Genomic DNA, 10,379 nt, shown 5'->3' with positions numbered 1-10,379 from the left:
ATGGCCACACAAAGTCCATACATGGATTTATCCCACCACAACCTTCTGTCCTTTTGATTCTGTTCCATTGATTCCTCACTATCTCTTTTCATAACTATCACTTTGCCTAACCTCTGCCATGTTTTGTTAGGCTGGTTAGGCTATTGCTTTAGATCAAGCCCATTACTTATATCTCCTCTTTTTTACTAGCCCCTCCATTCTTTCTCAGCTCTACTCCCTGTCATCTGGTCATGCCCTCTTCCTTTTTTCCCATCTTAGATATATTGTCTACAAATCTATCACCCATCCTTTGCACTCTTACTCTCATTATAATCCCAGGTTTGCATCATTTTCAACAAGGTCATAGCTACCCCATGTGCCCTTTTTAGCACGGTCACAATCTTCTATTATGCAGTAAACTCCCACTGCTGTCTTTTCCCATCTTTTTGACCATCTAGCCCAGTGCACCAAAAGGGGCTAACCTCACCAATCTCCTTTTCACCTCTTTCTTCAGTGTCCTTCCAACTTCCCCAGTCACCTGCCCTCTACAATTTCCAGAAGAATGTTTGTTGGCTCACAACCAAGCCTCTTGACTAAAACTGCTACAGTGGCCAGGTAGATGTTATTGAAATTATCTGACTTTATACAGTATCATTTATGATCTCAGGATCATGCCAAAACACATCATAGCCAATTAGTCATACAGCACAGAAACAGGCCCTTTGGCCCAAGCTGTCCATGCTAACCAAGTTTACCAAACTAAACTAGATCTACTTGCTTGTATTTGGCCCATATCCCTCTAAACTTGCCCTATTCATGTACGTGTCCAAATGTCTTTTAAATGTTGTAACTATACTTGCATCCACCACTTCCTCTGGCAATTCATTCCATGCAGGAACCATCCTCTTGGTGAAAATTCCACCTCTCAAGTCTCTTTTCAATCTTTCTCCTCTCATCTTAGAATTATTCACTCTTGTTTTGAACTCAAGTACCCTAGGAGAAAAAAAATCCCTTTACCATTCATCTTATCTATGTCCCTTGTGATTTTATAAGCCTCTATCAAATCACCCGTCAACCTCCTATTGCTGTAATGTAGCCCAATGTGAAAGACATTTCCAAATAGCATACCACAAACAGCAGTGTGATAAAGCACAAGATAATTTGATTTTCATGATGATGGTTGCATTGATGGATGAAATATTGATGACGACAGCAGGGAGAACTCACCTGATAATAGGACATCAATATAATGTCTCATCTTAAAATTTGCTCCCATAATGATGCAGCACTCCCTTAGTATTGCACTAAAGTTTCAACCAAGACTGACCTTAAGTCTGTGGAGTGGTATTTAAAACCCATAATCTTAGTGGTGAGAGTATCATTAGCTGAGCAAATTCAGACATATCATTATTCACCATTTTATAAAACATTTTTATTCCCTGTACTTAGTCTCACCTGTTAAACAGCTTGCTAATTTATTACATATGGAAATAATGGCAGAAACCAGCCTTCTGTGCAGATCTCCAGCATTCTATCATGTTTCAGTCTCTAAGTCTGCCTTTCTTTAATAAATTGATCAAGATGTAATACATAAAATTAACAAAGAACTGGGATTCTGACGAAGAGTGACTGGACTTGAAACATTAATTCTGTTTTTTCTCCACAGATACCACCAGTCCTGCTGAGCTTCTCCAGCAATTTCTGTTTTTTAATATAAAGCAGAATTTTGCACTCGGGATTTTCCAAGGGTCATTTTCATTTAAAAATATAACATAGGCATTGCTGGGCAACACACAACCAGGAATGGCACAGAATTACTGAACACAGTGGCTGACAAGAAGCAATATAAGATTGGCTCAGTTTCACTCCCATAAATCTATCTCAAAATGTTTGTAGGGGCTGGGGTGAAGAGGACGCATGGCTGTGACCCTATTACCCACTCTGACCTCTACTAGCAGATACTTCCATCGAAGCACGGAATAATTTCATGATTAGACATAATGCATTGTAGCATTTTGCAATTATCAATGTGGATTTTTAAAGAAAACTATAATCAAAGTCTAGTATCTCGTAATTACTTGGTAATAGAGTAGAATTTGGTTAGAGATAGTACACTGGAAAGAACACAAAAGCTGCTTGCATGGCAAAAATCAGAGTGTTTCAGGGTTTTTGTCTTTTCCTGTCTGCAGTCATTGTACATTACAAGCTAAGGACTTGGTAAACTTGCCATAATTTTGAAGGACAAAAATAAGCAAACTATAAGAAATGCAGCTGTTTACCTGAAGCCATAAAGAAAGAGGGATAAAAAATGTGTAAGATCTGTCAGCAAAAAAAATACAAAAAAGTGATTTAATATCAAATTCCATGAGATCCAGAAGCTACAAATTAACAACAATTTAAACTCCTGACCTCTGGAAGAGGTGAACTGATCATTCGGAGTTTCAAGTTAAATTTCCCAGATGTTTGTTTTATGGATGTAGGTGTGCTGGCTGGACCATTATTTATTGCCCATCCTTGTTGCCATCATGAAGGTGATGGTGAGTTGTCTTTTTGAACCATTGCAATCCATTTGGTATAGGTATTCTCACAATATGTAACAGCTTGTACAGAAAACTGCAGCAACTTAAGTGATTTAGTTTTGGTTTACTTTACTCTTTATACCTAAAAGAGTTAAAACCACTTCAACATCATAAAAGCTGAAATTATCATAATGCACATAAACATGACAAGAAGAGGTTAGTAAAATGCGAGTTAAGATAAATTCCATATTATAACTGGACAAATGGTATTGATGGGTGTGGAGGTCAGACTAATTAATATCAATGTGTTCAGCCAGCAAATTATCGGCTATATTTTTATTTAAGGAGAAATATCCTTTTTTACTGTTTTAAACCCTTGTCAAGAAAAATAATATTGTTAGAATTACCCTTTAATAATAAAGCCTTACTATTAGACTTATTCCAATTCTGGAAACGTCATCCATAAGCTGTAAATTGTGGCAGCGCAATTTGATCTTTTAATATATATCCAAGCATTAACATTAAAGACACAGACCATGTAGCATGGCATCTCTTTAATTAACAAAGAATAGTAATAGCATTTCAAGCAGCATTTGGTAATATCATCTCTTGTGCAATAGCACAACACAAGCCATATGTACAGCCATGGGGAGGAGAGAATTGATCTTTTAAGCAATTGAAAGCTATAGTTATTTAAACACACCTCTGGAACAAGTGAGAGTTGACTCTGGATCTCCTGGCTCAGAGGTAGGGACTTTACCACTACACCACAGGAATCCTTCACTCAAAGTTATATATAGAACCGTCAATAACCAAGCTAGGTACCACAAACATCAGTGAGATAAATGGCTAGATAATGTTTAAACGATGCAGGTTGAATAATAAACTCAGAACAGCAGAAGTTCCCTTATTTGAATAGTTTGATGGGATTTGATTTACATTCTTCTGGAATTTAAAAGATAATTGCATTACAACAGGACCTCACAACATTCCTACAAGCACTGCAATATGACTGAGCTAAATAGTTTGTCTCAAGTCTCCAGATAATTTGGTTTGAAACCATTATCTTTCAATTCAGAAGCAAGGGTGCTACCACTGAGTTTATATACAATTAGAATTTTGTTATCATGTGTAAAATGCAGTCTATGCTCCAAGTGTTTAGTCAATGTGGCAAACTCTGCCATCTGGTGGAATCTTTCAAAAAGAAATGTTTTCTAAAATTACATCACCCTAACATCACATGCACTCTTGCTCCATCATGTCATCCCTCGAAGTAAAAATTCTAAAGTGGTGCAGCATTTTCTATCATGGGAATTAAGTGAATTTCCCATCATTCCTATAATATGAAATGTGTATGATCCATTAATGTTCTTACTGAACCCAAAGTATTTGATGTTCTTTATCTTTTCCCTATCTGGCCTTTGAGGTTCAGTAACTTACTTATCTATCAATTGTCACACATCTGTTGGGCATGTGTAAAACTTTGAGTTTTAAAGAAGTTGCAGGTTATTTACATAGCAGGGTTGGCACTGGTGTTAAGTGCCTTCAGCTTTACAGTGACACAACTTGTATAATATAAATTGGGTATGAAGGCCTGAACAGAGTCTGCAGTGTGACTAAACTTCAGGAAGTCTTAGCCACTTTGCTGTATGTCCAAATTCACACATAGACCACAGCAGGTAAGGAAGGTAGATCCCTTTCCCTAAAGCGTATTAGTGAACCAGATGGGTTTTTAACAACAATTGATGGTGATTATGTGGTTACCATTAGCCTAGCTTTTTATTGAATTGCAATTACACCATTAGTCATCAACTGTAATCATACTGAACTGGTAATTCAGAACCAATGTCTCAGAATATTAGCCTGAGGTTCAGATGTTTATTTACACCATACCCATTTAAAGTGATTACCACTACAGCATTGCTTTCTCTATTATCTTTATAACTAAAACTTGGCTTAATGTGGAGAAAAGATGACCACTCAACATCTTGGGATATAATGTTTTCAGAGAGAATCGAAAAGGGAATTTTAAAAACATTCCAACTGTTTTTTTAAAATCAGTCTGTTCGGATGTGTATGACATCTCTAGAGCAGGTAAACCCAGGGCCCCTGGCTCAGAGTTGGGGAACACAACTATTGCACAACAGAAGTTCTCAAAGACAGGAGTAGATTTTTTAATAATCAACCTGTTCAAAGATGTTATTACACATCACTCGAGCTTGTGGTACTTCAACCCAGGCCTCATGGCCCAGAGGTAGGGACACTACCACTGTGTCATAAAAGCCCCGAAGCTGGGAGTATTATTGATTAAAGAATCAATACCATCTGTGAGGAGGAATTATATATTAAATGAAGGATCAAATGAAGGGTCAATCACACTGCTGGGTTTGTGTTATAGACCCCCAAGTTGTGGGAGTGAAGTAGAGGGACAAATATATAGGCAAATTTCTGAGTGCAAAAAATAATAAGGCAATAGGGATTCACAATTTAATTCACCCAATCTCAGATTCTGAGAGTCACGGAGGGCACAGAATTCTTGAACTGTTTTAGCCTAGAAGTAACGAGTCGAATGAAACAGGGCGCAATTCTAGATTTTGCCTCAGGAAATGAAGCTGGGCAGGCTGTTGAAGAATAGCCATTTTGGAGTTAGTGATCATAATACATTTAGATTTAGCATAATCTAAGATAGAACAGAAGCAAAGTTTCAAAATTGGGGGAAGGCAAACTTTACAAGTCTGAGAGATGATCTGGAAGAAATGAATTGGTTACAGCTGTTTGAAGGAAAATCAGTGGTAAATAATTGGATGACATTCAAAAGTGAAATTCTATGAGGAGAGGGGACCACTGAAATTAATTAAGGAGAAATTGGTAAGTCAGGGAGTTCAAAGACCACATATTTGAACGAGGTGTCAAACTTTAGGGAAAGATTAAATAGATTGGGCAAGTTGGCTGGACAGCATTTGAAAGTAGCACAGCATGTGATGAAACAGGAAGCAGATAAGAAATCAAAAATTCATACTTTTGATAGTGGAGATAAAGTGTTAGTGTTATGCCCAGTGGTGGGTGAACCTTGAAAAGCAAGGCTTAGTGGCCCTTATCAAGTCAAAAGGAAATTGAGTGAGGTGAATTATTTAGTAATTATTCACAGAAATCTCAGTGTATCATGTCAATATGCTCACAACCTATTTTGACAGGGAAGGAAAGCAAAAGGAGAATGTTACTGGTTACAGCAGGAAAAGAACCATGTTCAGATGATTCTGAATTGGACAGGCGACTAACTGTGTGGAGTTTGCACGTTCTCCCCGTATCTGCGCGGATTTTCTCCGGGTGCTCCGGTTTCCTCCCACAGTCAGGTGAATTGGCTATGCTAAATTGCCCATAGTGTTAGGCAAGGGGTAAACGTAGGGGTATGGGTGGGTTGCGCTTCGGCGGGGCGGTGTGGACTTGTTGGGCCGAAGGGCCTGTTTCCACACTAAGTAATCTAATCTAATCTAATTCCTCAAATTACATTTGAGGACGTTCTCAGAAATTGAGATAAATTGAGTTACCTTCCAGAAGAAATCAAAATGATCTTAAAGATTTATTACAATCATGAGGAGATACATGGGACTAAGTTGGGAAGTACTATTCTAATTATGCATGATGTAAATATAGGAAATACTATTCCAATTAAGCAACGTCCTTCTAGACATAACCGATAAAATTGGCACAGGTTCAAAAAGACCATGCTCAAAGACAATATAATAAAATTGAGTTGCAGCAAATGGAGCTCACCCACAGTAATGATGCCAAAACCAAATGGTACCCAACAATTATGTGTGGACCATCACAAAGTCAATGCAGTTATAAAATCTGATTCATATCCTATTCCATGTTTGGGAGACTGTATTGAGGGACAAGCAATTTATATTTCTAAGCTGGACTCACTCAGAGGATACTGGCAGATACCTTTATCTGAAAGAGCAAAGGAAATTTTGGCTTTCATGATGGCGAATGGACTGTACCAGGTTAATAAAGTCATGCCATTTGGTATGAAAGTTGTGCAAGCCACATTTCAAAGACTAATCAAACTCATTTCGGGAGTAATTTCAGGAGGTGTAGTGCCGGTGTAATTACAGAAGATCGACTGTTCTACATAGCCAACAAAGAGACAGGCATAGCTGGGAACCATACGTGTGCCCATGGCTAGCCCTCTGGTCTGGAGGAAGTGGGAGGATTCGAAGGAGAAATTGTTAAGGGTGAGGACCAGTTCGGCCAAACGAACGAGTGTCGGTGGAAGGGTACTGTTGGGGACGTTGGGAGAGGAAAATCAAACAGAGGTCCAAACAAACTGCTCAAGGCCAATACAGTAAACAACTTGAGAGACCTTGGATTTTTTTTTTAAATTGGAACAATCGAAGCAGCCTGAATAGGTGGGGTCAAGCTCCCACAGAACCAGGACTTTTAGCTTTAGCTTTCTGCAGTTGCTGGTCTCTTGAAGCTGGATGTGGAAGCTCTTATTCCTCTCTGTTACAGCTAAAGGCTGGGGCTCTCTTCCTGCTGCTTGAACTGCATGTGAGACAATCCAATTTTATTGAATTATCCTTTGCCAAAGGTGTATTTATGGAATGTTACTGTACTGGAACAGTTAATTAGTAGTAGTTAATATATCCATTATTTTGTTAAGCACTTCAATGGAGTTAGTTAAGCCAATTGTTACAACACAGCAGTAAACACTTCTGCTAATTAAACCAAATACACAGAAAAGCTCACCTCATCTCGTAACCTGTTAAAGCATGAGTGACAGAGAACTACCTAAGTTCCACTATGAAAAGAAAAAATAACAATTTTATTCTTTAACTCTAAAATGAATATTAAACAACTATTTACAAACTCTAAGCCTACAACTCTAATCCTCCTTTTTCAAAGGTTTGTTATCTACCTCCCACTCTATAACAATATTCTGGTCCAATAGAGCTCCTATTAAATTTCCAGCAACTCAATTTCAAAACCAAACAGCAGCTGTCGTCTCCAGTATCGACCTTCCTCTGTTTGTAGACCTCCCTTGGTGTTCTGCAGCAAAGATGTTTCATACAAAAAAGGTACCTTTGACAGAGTGTCATGAATAGCAGTCTTTCAGATGGTGCTCTTTCTAGCTAACTGTCCAAAATGCCTGCTTTTTAACATCAGCTCAGCTCATTGGTTCGATGTTATCAAAACTGTAAAATTCAAATTGGATTGGGTTTTAGTATCTTGGGGGGCATAATTTAAACTGATTGGTTAAATTCGAACTGCTGTGAAAACAACTCATATCTAGGTCATTGCCAAAATATTACATCTTTTAATTTTCCAGTACACTCTGTGACATGACAGGTGTGTGCCAGCTTTCATCCTCTCAAAGGTACAGTACATGCCTTCAACTTCATAACACAATTCTTTTTAATTTTTGTATTATAACCAGAATGTAAAAGTTGTGTGTTTTGGTTAACATTGAGTAGTTTGACCAATTGAATTGCATCTGGAACGCAAAAGCTTTAAGTTAGGTCTAGACTGTCTTAATAAATTTTGAGGGGGTTTGGTCTGGTCCATAACAATATGCACAATTTCCCAGGTTGCATTTACAGCACAAGTCTGCCCCAATGCAATAATGTTTTTCTTCAGCTTCCATCCACCCCATTCTTGGCGGCTCTCTGTGGTAAAGAATTCCACAGATTCACTACCCTCTGAAAAAAATTACTCACCTCTTTTTCAGATGTGCAACTACTCATTCTGAGATTGTGCCCCCTGGTGCTCGACTGTCTCACAAGGAGGAACAACCTTTCCACATTCACTTTGTCAAGTCCCCTAAGAATTGTCTATGTTTCAATAAGGTCACCTTTCAGTCTTCTGAATACCTATTGTGTACAGGCCCAATCTACTCAACCCCTTCTCGATAGACAGTCCCCTCATACCAGCAGCAAGTGAGGACTGCAGATGCTGAAGATCAGAGTCAAAAGTGTGGCGCTGGAAAAGCACAGCAGGTCAGGCAGCATCCGAGGAGTAGGAGAACCAACATTTTGGCATTGGCTCTTCATCAGTCCCCTCATACTGGGTATCAGCCTAGTGTACTTTCTATGGACTGCCTCCAATACTAGGATATCACTTCTCAGATAAAGGGCCAAAAACTGCTTATTATTCCAGCTGTGCTCTGAATAAGCACCTTGTATAGTTTTAGTAAAATCGCCCTGCTTTTACACTCCATTCCTTTTGAAATAAAGGCCAACATTCCATTTACCTTCCCTTTTACACACTGAACTTTGATGCTAGCTTTTTATGATTCATCCCTCTTTTCTCTACCTTTTGTAGTCTTTTTCCATTTAAGTAATATTCACATCTATTCTTCCTGCCAAAATGCTTAGCTTCACATTTCCCCCACATTACATTCCATCCGCCCAGCTTTTGCTCACTTCCTTAAAACAGTGTTGCATTTAATCTCTAGAGCATATCTTTCCTGCAACACATTATTGCAATTCTGTAAAAGAACTAAAAGTTGCCACTCTCAACTTAAACACATTTTCATAAAATCAGTGTGGTGCAACACAACTGCCTTGAAAGGGCTACCCAATTAAACCCACTCATGGCCCTTCCCTATATATTTTCAGTTTTTTCCTTTCATTTTAATGCCCTTTTGAAAACTATAATGAATGTGCTTCCTTCACTTTTTCAGAAAATGCATACCAAATCATAACTAGCTACTTTAAAATATGAATATCTGCTCACTGGTTCTTTTTATCAATTGTTAAATTTCTGTGCTTTGGTTATCTTCCCATGTGCCATTGAAATTGCTCATTTATTCCATACAAAATACCTTAATTTTAAAATACTATTATAAACTCCTCAAAATAATAATGACCTTGGAACACCTTAAAATGCTTTGCAGACTATAATGTTCTTTGGAATTACATTCACACTTCATCCAGAAAGTGCAGCACTTAGTGCAACGCTGAAGTGTCAGCTCAGACTGGTCTCTCTGGAATGGGAATTAAAATCACAACCTTCTGTTACTAAGGCAAGAGAGCTACCAATGAGCCAGTGCTGAATTTTGCTATTCTAAGGAGAACAATCCCATGTGTCAAATATATTGTACATACTTCTGCATTTTGATTAAATCAAAACGAATGTCTGCAGCAAAAGAGACACACAGATGTTTTTAGTTATAATGCATAAATGACCTAGCTGGGATGGGGAGGTGAATAAGTACATTAATAGTGTTTTTTAAAATACCTGAAGCCAGTATGGAGATCCATGGGCACTGATCAGTGTTCTTTATATTTACTTTAGAGTAGAGGACACCTATAAATATTGGTAACCTGCCCAAGATCAACCCACACACATCAATACCTTCCAGTAATGGCCTGACCACAGAATACTGCAATTGTCATAGAAAATGTTTTATTAGGATGCAGTGACAGAAATTACAAATACAGAATAGTACAGTATCCTGCTCCAGACAGATTGAATGTGAATACTGAGATCTTTATAGGCCAATCAGCAAGCCTCATTCAGAAAAATCTCCCCTTTATTAATAAAGTTTTCAATAATCCTGATACATACCAACAGCACCACATCAATGGATGTTTCTGGCAACAGCAGACTGAGCATCTCTACTTGATTGTTAGGTAATTTGCAAGCAGTTAGTCATTACCAGCACAGGACACAGGATTGTCATTTGATAAATCCTAGTGCTGCCCAACTTCTTTTTCCCTTATTCTTAATTCCAGTTGTGCAAATGTCAACATTTGTGAACATTTTAATCATTTTCTCATTCTTTAAAGCAAATTCTTGCAGCTTCTTGCACACTTCTCTCTTTGGTCTTCACCAGTATTTGCCTGCCAACTTGTTCAGGAAACCGCCCTGGAAAAA

This window comes from Chiloscyllium plagiosum, chromosome 2 (assembly GCF_004010195.1).
Source record: "Chiloscyllium plagiosum isolate BGI_BamShark_2017 chromosome 2, ASM401019v2, whole genome shotgun sequence".
NCBI classification, from domain to species: domain Eukaryota; kingdom Metazoa; phylum Chordata; class Chondrichthyes; order Orectolobiformes; family Hemiscylliidae; genus Chiloscyllium; species Chiloscyllium plagiosum.
The sequence above is the reverse complement of the archived record's forward strand: the minus strand, read 5'-3'. Positions refer to the sequence as shown.